At 46.3% G+C, this 15461-nt stretch overlaps 1 protein-coding gene across 19 annotated transcripts in view; it reads left to right on the forward strand.

Annotated features, from left to right (window-relative positions):
* The first annotated feature begins 342 nt into the window (after positions 1 to 342).
* The window catches only part of LYPD6B (LY6/PLAUR domain containing 6B), a 165396-nt gene continuing 150277 nt past the window's right edge, over positions 343 to 15461 (forward strand). For 9 of the 19 annotated variants that reach the window (XM_084800028.1, XM_084800023.1, XM_084800032.1 and 6 more), the window contains exons 1-2: positions 358 to 476; positions 15005 to 15107. The gene's annotated coding sequence lies outside the window, so the exon portion shown is untranslated. The other 10 variants (XM_084800022.1, XM_084800024.1, XM_084800026.1 and 7 more) reach the window with 4 other exon arrangements.

Below are 15461 nucleotides of genomic sequence, written 5' to 3' on the forward strand. Positions count from 1 at the left end.
CGGGTCTAAAAGGCCTGAGTTCTGTTTCTGAAGTAAGTTGCACTCCTGGTCTCACTGTTTTCACCCCCAAGGTAACTCTTGCACCTCATTCTGTGAGGGCTGTAGGTCCCCTCTAGCTGCTTTGCCACGGGTCTGCGGGTCTGCGGGTCTGCGTTGTTTTCTCCGCCGGCCAGGCTAGGTGGGAGCAACTCCTCGGCTCCGGTGCAGTCAGCGACCTACTCGCGTTCGCTCGGCTTCTTGCCACTGGGCGCAGGACCCGAGCGGCGTCCCCAAGCGGACACCCGGGCTGCTCCCTCCCTTGTGCAGCTCTCACCTGTCGGCCCGCCTTCCCGGGACGCCCCAGGTGGCTCGGGGCGGGGAGGAGCCGCGCCCCGCCCCGCGTCGCTACAGCCACCGCCAGCCCCCGGGGCGGGTGCCCGGAGCCCAGGCCGGGAGCCGAGCGAGTCGCTGGGAGTCCGCGGGCCGCGACCGCGCAGGTGAGCCGGGCGGGCTCTGCGGACGGCCGCGTGCGTGGCCCGCAGAGCCCGGGCTGGGAGGGGCGTGAGGCTGCGGCGAGCACTGCGAAACGCCCCGCGGAGCCCGGGACTCTCGGAGCCTCGGTGGAGCTCAGCTGCCCACAGCTGGACGGGCGGGAAGCGAGCGGGTCTCCCGGTGACTCCGCGGCAGGAGGCCACGGCTGAGGCTGGCGCCCCACCGCACCGCCAAGTGCGAGCCAGCTCCCGCCCTTCCCTCTGCGGCGCTTTCGCCCGGCCCGCCAGGGCCGCCGCCTCCCCTGCCTGGCGCTTTACTTTTGCTGTTAAAGCACTAACCAACACATCGGTCGGTTAGTTACCTAGGCTTCGGTAAAGCTAGGTCGGCGGGGCTGCTCTTACTCCAGGGGGCATAACATAGTAAGTCCGCGCGGGTCTGTGTGCCCTAGGGTGTTATGGGGGTGAAGAGGGGCTGCCCACCTCCCGGTGCCTGGCTTTCGATCGGAGTGATGAAGTGGGGAAGAGTAGTCCAGAATGGTGGTTAAATTTCAGTTCACTTGCTAGCTCAGTGACCTTGAGCAAGCTCTCTAACTTCTCCGAGCCTGTTTCCTCAAAGATAAAATCGCTATTATAACCATCTCATGGCCTTAAATTATTTAATGCCCACTAGTTACCTAGCCTGATGCTTGAGGTTTTTTTTCTACACGGTTATCCCTCCCAGGTGTTAATGTAATGAAGCTACACTTCGTGTCTCCAGAGGTCCCTGCATCTTTCTGAGTAGAAGACATCCAGGGGAAAAGTGACAGTGCCTGTGTGCATCATGGGAGGGTGGTGGGCACCATTCTGGCAAGTTGATGGAGGAGGCGAGGGCGTGAGGGCTGCTGAGATCAAGACGGTCAGTGCACGTGTCTCTCTTGTAGAAGGGTATAATTAGCCTGCTCCTGCCATTATGAACTGCCAGAATTTTTTTTTTCTTAGGGTTAGGGTTTGGTGACTTGATGCCTTGTTGCTTTATGCAATGTAGAACGTGCTGAGTCCTCCAAAGGAAAAGTCTGAGGGTTACAGCTTCCGGTGTGGCTAGATCTTGTCACTCTTAGGAACTCCCGGGCGTCTTACTTCTTTCCCCACTAGACTGACGTAGACTTCTGTATGCAGTGGTCAATAGGGCTGGGACCTTATCTTTAGGCTTACTTCTGGAGGAAAGACAAGAAGGAGTAAAGGAGAAGGGAAAGAGGAAAGGAGGGAGGGAGGGAGGGGAGAGAGAAGAGAGAGAGAGAGAGAGAGAGAGAGAGAGAGAGAGAGAGAGAGAGAGAGAGATTCTATTATTCTATCCTTCAGCAGACCTTCCTGGTGCAGTGGACCACAGTAAGTCAATGCCATTTCAGCAGATCGAGAGTAGGTTTCTATAATAGGAGTGTGTCTGTATTACTGAGGTGCCACCAGCGCCATGGAGGATTAGCTCAAGCACTGGGATAGAAAGCCCTGCCTCACTCAAGCATAGGCGATTTGGAGGCCAGCTCTCAAGAAGCAGTTTCAGTTCTGGGTGACAAAAATAGGACTGTGTGCTGCACACCGTGTCTGCTTTTTTTTTTTTTTTCCCTTGAGGACACCTCAAGGAGGCCTTGCTCAGAGTGCGGACAGCCTGGGTCCCGGCGCGTCAGGGCCACGGCGTGTGCTGCCCAGCTTTCATTCACTGCTTTAATTCATTCAATCATTCCACATTTGGTCGCTGGCCAGCGTGTGTTCGAGCCTCTGCCAAGAGTGAGGGTGGATGCTTTGAGGAAAGATGTATGTGCAGACGGCAGTGTTGGAGGTTGTCCCACTGGGGACACTGGGGACACTGTGAAGTCCTCCCAAGGAAAGTGTAGCTTACCTCTAAACTGGGGACAGGGTAGGATGTCTGAAAGGCCACACTTTAATGCATATGGTTTTAGTTAGGGCACATTACTTTTTCCCAGCATGTCTAGGGGAGAGGGTGGGGGCAGTTTACAGCTCTGGATTGCGTGCTAGAAATCCCTCTAAGTTTTCCTTGACCACCATGGAGACCACCCATCTTATTGCTTTAATTGGTATGATAGCACCCACAGCAGAGGCCACGCCAGGCCTTACTGTTCAGTCTCCCTTTAGGTAAGAAAATTAAATTTTCCTTACAGTTCTTGACATTGGCCATGTGCCATTGGCTGGGAATGGGCAGTCTACCCCTAGACCAACCTTTAGCAACAGAGCTGGGGCTGGGGCTGGGGCTGGGGCTGGGCTGCTTTTGCGTCTGACACAACCGGAAGTCTGCAAGCAAGAGCAAGGCAAGGGTAGGCACTCTGGCATTCATCCTGCAAATCCAGAGTTCAGCTCAGTAGGAAAAGCTCAGGGCATGGCTGGGGGGGAAATGAAAGGAGCTGAGCCTGGCAGCGCAGGAGAGACAGGGGCACCCTGTCTTGGAGCCCACTGTGACATCATTAAGAGTCATGGTTTCTCCACATGCCCCTTAGGGTGAGTGATGGTTTTCTATGGATCGCTGTCGTTTAGTAAGCTGCAAGGGCTCGCTGTGTTGGAGGAGCTCCAGGAGGGGCTATGTGGAGTTGAAATCTCACAGATACTGTGGTCTTTCCCTAGCGATCCACCCTAGCCCAGGGCCTCCTTGGGCCTCCCGAGAGCACTCCCATGCTCAGAGCCATGGCTCGGTTTCAGCATTGTTACCTGCCTTCGAACGAACAGGCCAGGGCTTGGTGAACACGCAGCTAGTGGGAGATCCTGGGCTAGAAAGCAGGCTCCTGACACTGAACTCAGTGGGTGACCTTTAGTGGATGGAGTCAAGTGCTGCTTTGAAGTATTTTATTTTATTTTATTTTATTTTATTTTATTTTATTTTAGTCCGTTCTCACCAGAGTGCTAGGTGACTGGTGCTCTTCATTTTTCCACTGGACACGGTGGACATCAGTGGACATTTGGTGTTCTTTTGCCAGACACGACATCCGACTTCCCACACTCCTTTCTCCTCAGTGTCCAGTTAGCCTAGAAGTTGCAAGAATTGAGTGGTCACTAATCCAGGAGGAAGTTGGTAGAGAGGGACAGTTCATTATTATTTTTGGTCAGGGTCACTGTGCAGAAGTGGAGGGAAGTGAAAGGGATTCAAGCCTCGGGCCAGTGTTCATTCCAGAAGGATCCCAAAGCACCTACTATGCACCACGCACTGTTTAAAGCCTGGGAGATCCTAAATCCTTAAAGATGAGAAAGCCACTGTTCTCACGGGGCCTACCGTCCCCCCGGAAGGAGGCATAGTTATGCTTTAGATAACATTTTGGATGCTGAGCAGTGAGGTGAAGGGAAGGGAGTGAGTCAGGTTGAGAGTGTTCCTGACGCACCTGGTCCCAGTCCTGGACGTATTCTCTACTGTTGCCTGCAGAGAACAGTGGCCTGAGTGGGTGTGGTTTCGGGTAAAAAAATAAAAAAAGACAAATGTTTGCCTAGAGGTGGGTTAAATTACTTAGAGCATTTTTTTTCTTTTAATGTGTATAGGTGTCCGTGTGCATGTGTATGCATGTGCGTGCTCATGCGTGTGTGCGCACTGTGTTTGTGAGACACTAACATGCTTGTTTGATAGGGTCTCTTGCTGGCCTGGGCCTTGCTAGTCTGACTAGGTAGGAAACCCTAGCAGTCTGTCTCCACTCCCCAGCACTGGGGTTACAGGTGCGCACCCCTGCACCTGGCGGTTTTATGTGGGTTCTGGGAGTTGAACTCAGGTCCTTAGGCTTCAGTGGCAACACTTTCCTGACTGAGTGATCTCTACAATTTTTTTTTTAAAACAGAATTTCTTTCTTTCTTTGTTATACCTTGTTCCTATAGTGACTTGCAAAACATAGAACCAGGTGATGAGAAATGAGTGAAGACATATGAGCAAAGGCAAACTAGGGCCGTTTCTTTCATCATTTTGCTCCAGAGTTGTTTAGTTTGGGTGGTAGCGAAAGAGGAAGTATAGTTACATTACAGATCTGTGCATTTGTGCCTGGGGCTCATTATTTGAACAGTGAGAAAATAAATTTTGATGCCTTAGACGATTATAACCTTTTCAGCATTTTAAAGAACCATTCTTATTTGATAGGAAAACTTTTTTTTTTTACTAAGAACTTAGTAATTCTTTACTAAGAAATTCACATTTTTAAAAAAATAAATTGCATATATGTTTTACGTTTAGGTCTATGATTAAGCTTGAATTAAGTTTTGAATAAGGTGTGAAAATGGGTCAAAGTCTTTTTTGGGCATGTATAAGCCCAATTATTTTAGCATATGTTTTTTTTTTTAAATCCAACATTTCCCAACTGAATTTCCTTGATTATTTAAAAGAAAATCAACCAGGGACCAGTGAGATGACTCAGTGTGTTAGGGCCCTTGCTGCCAAGCCTGATAGCCTGAGTTTGATTCCTTGTGACTTCATCAGGTTATTCTTAGATATCCAAATGAATGAATGAATGAATCAATCAATCAATCAGCAAGCAAGTAAATAAATAAAGAACATAGATAAGTACATGTAATGATTAAAAATGTATTTTTATCTAACTTTAAATATTAACTACGTTAAATAAAATATGTCACAATATAACGATTAATTGATTCTAGAACACATTGAGTCTATTCTGATCCAACAGCCGACTATGTGTAAATACTACCCCGTTTTGCCTGGACTGTTCAGCACTGTTGTTCTTCCCCATGTTGTCATGGCTTCTTTGGTTCCTTTACCGTTCTATGTGAATAGTGGAGTCATCTTGTCAATAGCTACAAAATCTCCTCTGGGATTGCAGGTGATCTGTAAATGGATCGGCATTTTATAATAAAATATGGTGTATATAACCAGCAATTTGTCTCTGGTTTCTATCATCAGAATGTTTTATGGATTTTAGGAAAAAATGATTTTGTGCACAAGGTTTTGCTATGCTTTTATACCTCAGGTATTTAGTTTTGGGGTCTTCAGTCACTATGTAGAAATTGGGTTTATTTTGATATGCTGAATTTGTATTCAGTGATCTTGCTAAAACTACTTTTTGTATATTGTAGCAGACTTGTTGGTAGATTTATACAGGTTTTTACAAAGAGAGTCACATACTCTGTGAATAGAAATAGTTTCCTTTTCCAATCTAGGTTGTTTTGTATGCCTCTCTTGCTTTTTTCTACTGTACTGGCTAAGAATTCTACTATGTTTGGGTATGGAGAGAGGGAGAGAGAGACAGAGAGAGAGAGAGACAGACAGACACACACACACACACACACACACACACACACACACACACACACACAGAGGTCGGGGGGGGGGGGGGGGGCAAGTCCCTCAGCTTTGTTTCTTTCAGAGGGAGGATTCTCTTTCAGAGAATCTTTGAAACTAAAACAGGCCAGAGGTGGGGCTTGCAGGCTCTGCTTTCCAACTCTGTTTCAGACTTTCACTTTTCTCTGATAGCAAATAAAAATAATACAGACTTCCCAGTCCGTGGGCTGTTTATCACTGGAGCAGTTTGAAGAAGTCCTCTGTGAGTTCGAGGCCAGCCTAGTCTACATAAGCGAGTCCAGGACAGCTAAGGCTACACAGAGAAATCTGTATTGAAAAAAAAAAAAAGTCTCTTTGTTGCTTTTTTGTTTGCACGCCTTTTGACAAGAAGCTGTCCCTCTCTGTTCCTTCGTATTTAGCATTGAATTTTCCTCTCCTTGCATCTAAGATTTTCACTTTGGTTTTGGCTTCCGGGTGTTTGACCCTGGTATGGGGGTGACCCTGGTATGGGGCGCCCCACCCTGCCTTATGCTTCTTTGTACTTGCCTAGTCAGGCTTTCTTAAGCTTTTTGGATTTGTTGTTTGTAGCGTTCGTTCATTTTGGAAAATTCACAGCAGCTATTTTTTTTTTTAAATTTGCTCTATTTTATATTTTCCCCTCCTGAAATTTTGGTTATGGTTAGCTTACAGTTGTTTGTTTGTTTGTTTTCGTTTTTGTTTTCTGTTTTTTGGCATAGCTTTCCATCTTGGGGTTGCTTCCTGTTCTGGTTTAGTTTGGGTGACTTTTATTCATCTCCTTTAAAGTGTGTTAATTTTTAAAAACTTGACTGTGTGAACTCTGAGCAAATCCTTGTTGAAGGCATTTCCCTGTGTTTCTGAGTTTGGCCTGTAGAGTGTTTACATTAGAGTCTTTTTTTTTTAATTGTTTCTCTCTCTCTCTCTCTCTCTCTCTCTCTCTCTCTCTCTCTCTCTCTCTCTCTCTTAACCTAGTTCTCCCCAAATGGTAAATGATCATGGTGCCTCCTCAGTCCACTATAGCCTTTTAATAAATAAATGTGATTGTTTTTAATTCTGTCTCTGACAGCTTCAGTGTTTTTATGATGTCAGTTCCATGTCTTCTTATGGCTTTGTGGTTTCCAGTGTAGTTTTTCGTTGCTGTTCACATACCCTGCAATTTTGTTGTTATTGTTGTTGTTGGGAACCAGTCATTTTGCAGGGCGTTAGGGAGGGAGGTAAAGTGTGGCGGCTGGACCTGGGCATGCCTTCCTACCACCACTTTGTGTTCAGTGTGAAGTCTTAGCTGTCTGGCCTGTAGGTGAATATGACCTGACTCCAACTTCCTCTGTCCGTGCCTTATGTTTAGGGCTAGGCCTTTCTCAATGGCTGTTCCACTGCTGACATCAGGTCTCCCTTCGGTTTTGTGCCTCAGAGTGGTCTGCCTCCATGTTCTCCTTTGTAGTTCTTTGCCGTCCGTTCCTTGGTGTTTGCAGAAATCAAAAGCCTTGGCGTTATGTTTTATCTTCGTGTGAATTCTGGACATTGTTCCTTTTCTTCTTCTCCCTGCACTCTATGAACACTTCCATGCCTTACGCGTCCCAGTGGGTCTCAACCCTTCCTCGGGAGCCGTTGAATCAGCGTGATAGTGTCAGGTCCCAGCATCTCAGATGATAGTCATAGGCGTGTGTGTTTGCATGTTCCTCAGGGGATTCACACATTCATCTAGGCCTGGTCTAAACATCACGTGTAGCTTCCCCTCCCATGGGGGTGCTATTCCAATATAAATGGCCGAATGAAACTTCAGCCTATATGTACAGCCCCCCCCCAAGGGATTGTTTTTCTCCCCTCACTGTGCCTCAGTGGTAACGAGTTGCCACTAGGTCTAGACTGATGTGTTTATGGAATGATGAGAAAAATGTCAGAGTTCCCATCTAATTTGGCAGTGTTTGCCTAAGTACCCTTCAGGACAGTCAGTGCTTTGGGTGCCACATAGAATCTTTAGAGGCTGTAACTAATAAACACGCATGCACGCATGCATGCATGTACACATGTCTGCACAAGTGCCCATGGCTAGCATTTATGAAACAGTTCTTATTCTCATTATATGTGCTCCTGTGCTCCTAAGATCATTTCCTGCTGCACAAATACGTTGCCTCTTGCAGAATGAAAAACACGTGTCCAGCCCATCTCTCTCCAAACAAGCTTTTGAAGCATTGGTGGTGCACGCCTTTAATCCCAGCACTCGAGAGGCAGAGGCAGGCGGATCGCTGTGAGTTCGAGGCCAGCCTGGTCTACAAAGCAAGTCCAGGACAGCCAAGGCTACACAGAGAAACCCTGTCTCGAAACACACACACACACACACACACACACACACACACACACACACACACAAAAAAAAAAAAAACAGGCCCCTTTCTGGCCTAAAACGCTGTCGAGTTTGGTATATGTAGTTCTTCCAGCAGTGTTTTGACCTCTGCCTCACCATCCTGGCCAGTTTTATATACCAGGCACTGTGGGAAGTGCCGAGTGACACAGCCAGTGACATGTCATGCCTGGGTTGGCCTGTGTGAGAGAACTCATGATACACATGATGGTCAAAAGTCATTCGGCGGGTGAGTTCTCCTAGAGGTCACACATGTAAGAAAGTTAATGCTGTTGGTAAGGGTGAGGAGCCTGAAGGTAAGTGTATGTGTCTACATATATATCACAAAAATGAAATGCTACCTTTCATAGTATATTAAAACTCATTTTTAAGCTTCACACTTAATGAGCGTTTCCAATGCCATGAAATATCCCTTCCCGCACCGTTCTTGGCTGATGGTTCGTGTCATTGTGAGGATGTATTAAGTTACTCCAGAAGCTTGAATTCAGCTTTTTGCCATTACAAACAGCTCTGCCAGGGACATTTGTATAGCCAGGCCTCTGAGTGCACCCACTGTTGCTCTCTTGGGCTGTGTTGTTGGCAGCGTCATAACTGACAGAAGAGCTAGAATGTTTTTAAGGCTTTGGATGTGTCTTTCCACGTTGTCCTTCAGCAAGCATGAGCTGCTCCATCTTCCTGCCTAGAGTGGGAAGCCTCTTTCACAAGCCTCCCCCGTAACAGGATGATTATTTTAAGTCTGTATTAAGAGGCAGGACTTCTGTCCATGGGCCAGTGAGGAGATAGGCAAATCCTCTTTCCTCGAAAGCAGCTATAAATCTGAGGAAAATGAACACACACCACCATGTTATCACTCTGGTAATCCATCAAAGCGTACAATAACTGGAGAGGGCTTTATGGTAGCAACTGCTGAACTCTAAGCAAGAATAGTGGTGTCTTTGCCTGGCAGGGTGTGCCCTCCCCTCCCCACAACCCTAACCTAGGTGCAGCGGTCCAGCCTGGGTGGGCCCCACTGCTACTGAGGGGATCCTCAGTTTGAATGAAATGGATGACTCCTGAGTCACGAGCAGGCTTTGTTTCTATTTCTTTATTTCAGTTCACCTTCATTTTTCATTTATTTATTTATTCATTTTAAAGATGTATTTTATTGCTCCTCTGTGTGTGTGTGAACACTTGTGTGTATATGTGTGTAGGTACACATGCTTCTGGAAGCCGGAAAAGGCAACTGGCTCCCCTAGAGCTGGATTATATGGTTGTGAGCTGCCTGGTGTGGGTGCTGAGAATTGAAGTAGAATGTTTTTTTTTTTTTTTTTTTTTGTAAGAGAAGTGCTCTTAATCTATGAGCCATCTTCCCCAGCCCCATATTCAACTTAAAAAAAATCTTCACTTAAAATAGTTCTTTTTAAAAACATTTGCTTATTATTGAAAAGTTGAAAATGAATATAAAGAAAGGAAAATGCATAGCAACACATTAGCCTTCTTGGGGCTGGCTCATTCTAATAGGACTTTATGGTTGGATGGAGACCCTAGTTTCTCCTTGTACATAGCCACTGTCCTAACGTGGTGACTTGAACACTTGACGTGGGGCCAGTGCAACTGAGGGCCTAGTAGTCATATCACTAGGAAGGCTGAGACGGGGCATTACTGTGAGTTTGACGTCAGTTTGCACTACATAGTGAGTGTTAGGTCAGCCAGAGCTACAGGGCAAGACACTATGTCAAAATAAAACAGCATAACAGCAAAGTATCCCAGAATTTGGTACCCATTTCTCCAACTCTCAAGAATTCTACCACTGAGTGTTACCAACAGTATGTGCAAGCGTGTGAGAATTGTGTGCAATCAAGCTGTGATACGCACAGCACAAGCTTACCCTCTTCAAGTGTGCAGTTCAGTTAGCCTTGATAATATGTTCGAAGAGTTGGGCAACTGTCATATCCAAGTCTAGAACATTTTGACACCTCATAAGGAACCTTGTACCCATAACAGTCACTCGGTATCTTTACCTCCTTGAGGACTGGTGCAAACTAAGATGCTTCTTGAATTGATTGTATTTGCATCTTCTGGTCTGCTCATATCCTCGAAATCCTTGAAGCCCTCTGGCCTGTAACCATTTGTGTATAATCTCGTTCACTCAAGTCTTTTCAAATTTTAAGATTTGTAATGGGTTTAAGTTGTAGTAAGTCAGTGTACTGTTCCTTTTAATGTCTGAGTAATATTCTTTTACGTGGATATGATGTTTTGTTTGTCCGTTCATCAGTGTGTGCACAGCTGGGTCCCTTCTACCTTTCGACTATTATGATTAATGATTATCTGAATATGCAGGGATATTTTGTGTGGACTGTCTCCATTCTCTTGCATCTATATGCAGTGAGGACTACACCTCTGCACCATATGGAAGGTACCTTTTACGGCTAGCTTTTTGAGGAACTGTTACTGTGTTCCCAAAGTGCCTGTCCCATTCGGCTTCCTACCAGCTGTGCACGAGGGCCCCAGGGTCTCCGTAACCTTCTCCTACCCATCCTCATCACCATCAGTGGCGTCTCTTTGTGGCTTTAACTGGCATTTTCACCTAATGACACTGAGGGCGTTTTCATGTACCAGTGCTGAATCTTCTTTAGAGAAATGCCTGTTTAAATCTGCGGCCATTTAAAGAATTGGCTACTGGCATTTTCACTGTAGAGTTGCAAGTACACACACACACACACACACACACACACACACAGGGGTGGGGGGAGGAGTTTACTCTGTTCCTCTCCCCTCCATCTCCCTGTCCCTGTCCCTCTGCCATCCCCCCCCCCCTTCCTGACTGCCATAGCTGAGCAGCTTTGCTTTCCCATGTGACCCTGCCTGAGTTGCTTTCCTTCACCTCAGGATGAAAAGCTGTGGAGCCCGGCAATCACAGACAGAGCCTCTGAAATCACGGGCCCTAAAGTCCTGCCTTCCTTTGACTTGTAATCCTAGGAGTTTGGCACAGTAAAAAAGCTGACAGGCATATACAGTCACTATGTTTATGTTCTTTACAGTAAAAAATTACTTATTGTGTGTATGTGTGTGTGTGTGTGTGTGTGTGCACATGCATACCTATGTGTGCAAACGGGAATGCCAAGGCACACATACGGAGGTCAAAGGTCAACTTGTGGAGTTACTTCTCTCCTTTCAATACATGAGCTCCAGGCTCAAACTCTGTTATCAGACGTATCCACCATTCTTTAAGGCTTTTCATCAGTCTTTTATGATTTCTATTGTACAAGCCTTGAAGCTCTATTATTAAATTGTTTAGCATTTTACTTCTTTATTATCTATCTATCTATCTATCTATCTATCTATCTATCTATCTACCTACCTACCTATCTGTTAGTGCAGTGTGTGTGTGAAAATGTTAGTTGATTTTTGTGTTTTGTTCTTATGTTCTGAAACCTTACTGGCCTTGTTCAATAGCTCTAGCGATGTTCTAATGAATTCAGTAAGATTTTATAGCTGCAACATCATGCCGTCTACAAATGGGAGTACCCTACCATTTTTTCTCATAGGTTTATATGTCTGTTTCCTTCTTTCTTTCCTTCCTTCCTTCCTTTTTCTTCCTTCCTTCCTTCCTTCCTTTCTTTCTCTCATGTCATCTCATCACCAAGATGAATTATTTGAAGAACCTCAAGGTGCTCACAGAGGTGTGTGTGTGGTGGGGGAGATACACAGGACCATTGACTTTACTAGAAATCACAGTGCCATATTAAATACAAGTATTGAGAAGAGTCATCCTGTCCCACATGCCCAGTGGTTCTGAGTGTCACAACCACACTTTCATGTGCCAGTTTCTTATAACAAGAGTCCAGGTGAGTGAGCAGAAGTCTCTAGGTCCAGAGTAGGGATGAAAACTCCTCTGTCACGTCTGTCAGGAGGTTTAGTGTTGTGGTGAGAAGAAAGAAGTATTGTAGACGAAGTGTCTGTCTAGTCACGTGACATCCAGATGCCAAGGAGTTTGACTGATAATAGCAAACATGTAGGCATCCATTATCTGCAAATCAAACGAGATACTCATTTTCCATCTTCCCCTTCCATATTTTGGGGGCCCACTGGGTGTGGTAGGTACTGTGCGGGGGTTACCAAGGTGGATCAATTAGATTCAGCACCTCAACATGCTTACGGAGACTTTGTGGAGGAGACACACAGATATTAGTTAACCATTCCTCCATTGGCATTGAAGTCACCTGTGGGAAGGAAACAGATGTGGGATTCACCTTGGCAGTGGCAGGAGCATTTATCTCAGCAGCACAGAGTAAAGCTCTTTAGAACTAGAATCTTGAAAGTTCTTTTAGCCAGCCCTCTACCTTTCAGCAGAAAGACCCTCTTACCTGCCTCAACAGTTGCTGTCCTTTTCTCCTGAAGTGCTTACCAGGTGGGCGTGTGTATGCACCCACTCACACTCCCATTGTCAGCAGCCAGCAACCCGTGTGCAGCCCACTCCTGGCTCCAATTGTTGTGTCTGGTGTGGGTAATCTAACACCAGTCCCCACGATCATCTTTAATATGACTCGTCTAGGATTGCTAGCTTGTGCAGAGTGCAAGGTATTGCCCTTCCAGTAGATGCTTATGACATGGGACGGACAAGGAGGGGGTGCTGTCTAACTGCCAAGCTGAGCTGCTGAGAAAGCTTTGGGGAGGCTTCGGTTCGGTTTAATTGCATGTTCAACTTGCATTGTAAAGAGGACGCTCCATCTCTTTTAAACTTGTCAATTCAGAGGATTAACTGGGATATATGTATGTAGGTATATATATATATATATAAAGTCATACCTGTGTGCTTGCTGTTAAGTCATCTTTCCAGATGAGAGTAAAAGTAGTATTAGCAGAAGCAATTAAATAAGTCACACCTCAAAAACATTTTACCGAGTTTTTAATGTCTATTCCGAATTTTATGGTACATGTGTTCCCAGTTTTACTTTTTCTATTTAGAAGAAATACTTTGTTCTAACTTTATTGTATAGTATTTATTAGAGCGATGAAAACAGCATCAGGTTTTTATTGTCCCACTGGAGCAACGGAATCGAAACCTTGAGGTCCTGGGCTACAAAAGAAATGAATGAGGCCCACAAACCTTTCAGGGTTAATTAACTTTTAAACAAATCCCAAATTCTAGTTTCCCATTTTTTCTTTTATTGCAACCTATTTTTTTTCCTTTCGATTACGTGAGGGAGTGAGATAAAGCCGCAGAATGGTCCTGGCTTCACATTGTTTTACTGCACGTGACACAGCAGCCAGTTCAGTCACAGGGGACCAGGAAAAAATCACAACTCTATTTGTACCTTGCCCATGTTTTGTGAAATCCTGCCCACTCCCTGTAATGGAGCACTGGCCCCTCTCCTTGCAGACTTCTAAAATAAAATTAAAAAGCGGAGCAAACAGCACTTTAAGCATCAGGCACAAATACTGTACAGGGACAAACTGAGCAAACCGGAGAACTTCAGGATTGTGGGCAGCCCTGAATTCAATGCTTAGTTAGACAGGCGGGAGAATAGGAAAGGAGGTACAAAGAGATCCAAGAAACTTACAGGGCATGTGAGCCTCTGCTGGCCTGACCATGTTGGGTTCAGGGGTAGTGAGAGGGGCAGAATGTGTTTTTAACAGCGCCATCTCTGTGTGCTTATGTGTGTCCCTCATAAGGCTCAGCCATACTTGTTACTGGTTACCTCGGTTCGGGCTCCAGCTCTCTCCTGGGATTTGCCCATGGGGAGGAGGGCAGAGCAGGGTGTGGAGGGCTCTCACTGAGGCAGGGGAACTAGAACTGGCAGATGACCGAGGCTGGCTCTTGATTCTCTTGCCTTCTCCGTGTGACTTTGGATAAGCTACCTGGCCCCTCTAGACTATCCTTGCCATATCTGCAAAATACAGATTTGGACTAAACGTGTCACTCCCAAATGCACAAGAGTCCATGAAGCCATCTCAGAGATTAGCCTGAAGCCGCTACTGGAGTTCCTGGCAGAGACTTCCAAAAGGGAAGTGACCCTAGTTTCCCCTCCTTCTTTTGTGCTTCTGCGAGGTTTGGTTTGAACAAAGTATTTAAATATGAGGGTGCCTGAAGCCCAAGCTTTCTTTTCTCTTATAACTCAGTTGTCAGTGACTGACATCTTGTCCAGCTGTATGGGGGTGTGAAGGCACCCATTACACCGGCGCCATCTGGATTTCTTAGGTAACACAGGAGTGTGTGTGTGTGTGTGTGTGTGTGTGTGTGTGGCTTTTTAAAAAAAGATTTATTTATTATCTATACAGTGTTCTGCCTGCATGTAACAACACCTGCACTCGAGAGAGGGCACCAGAACTCATTATAGATGGTTATGAGCCACCATGTGGTTGCTGGGAATTGAACTCAGAACCTTTGGAAGAGCAGCCAGTGCTCTTTATCCTCTGAGCCATCTCTCCAGGGCAGGAATGTGGGTCTTAAGTGATGGGAACAGATAGATGCTCAGTGAAGGCGTTATCCTTCCCTTTGCTGTAAGACAGAAAGCACCCTGGGAGCCACAGAGTTTTGAAGGCAGCCTCAGTCTAAACTTCCTGCCCTCAATAGCTCTTCATGGTAGCTGTCAGGCCCTGAGCCCTGGCCCTTTAATGGCGGTCTCTGAGGTTGAGGCTGTGATTAGCGTATTTCAGCTACCCCTGGGCTTCTGAGGTCAGCTTCTCCGTGAACAGCTTGCTAGCTCCTATTAAGTGGGTCTATGCTTGTCTCTGTCAGGCCTTCATGCGTCTACTCCTTACCCTGGGACTCTTTAACTTAATAATGTGCTTTCTTCTGCCACATACTTCTTCCCTGTGTTTTGGGCACAGACCATGGACTTCTCTGTGTGGCAGGGGGAACCTTCATTTTCCCTGCTGTTTCAAGAAAAAAACGCAGTTACCTTTTATTCCTCTCTCTAGACGCCCTGGTGAACACAGAGGCCTTTGAAAGAGGGTTTGGCGCAGGAAACTGTCGTGAAAGAATCATTTAATTGTGGAGTGCATAGCTACAGACCCAGGAGTGGTGAGCAGTTTAATTAATGCTTATTGGGAATGAAGCCCTGATGATTTACAAGTGGAAATTCCTATCTCCTGTCTCTCTGTCTGTTTCTCCACCATGCTCTTGCTTGCTTCCTATTTTTGCCAGGTTTTGTTGAGTGCCCTTGGTGAGACCAGGCACTCTGATAACCGCTGGTCCTGGGACAGGCGAGGATTCAGACCTTGCCTCTGAGGGTTGACACCTGGTCTCAGGGGAGAGAGCTGAGGGGACCAGAGCCGTAGCAGTGCCAGGTCCCTGCACAGAAGTTCTTGAAGGATTCTGTGTCAGGCCTGTGTCCTAGAGCACGAGGGAATCTGGGCACAGGGAGAGGCAGGACCA

Source organism: Acomys minous (assembly GCF_964271855.1).
Source record: "Acomys minous genome assembly, chromosome: 10".
NCBI classification, from domain to species: domain Eukaryota; kingdom Metazoa; phylum Chordata; class Mammalia; order Rodentia; family Muridae; genus Acomys; species Acomys minous.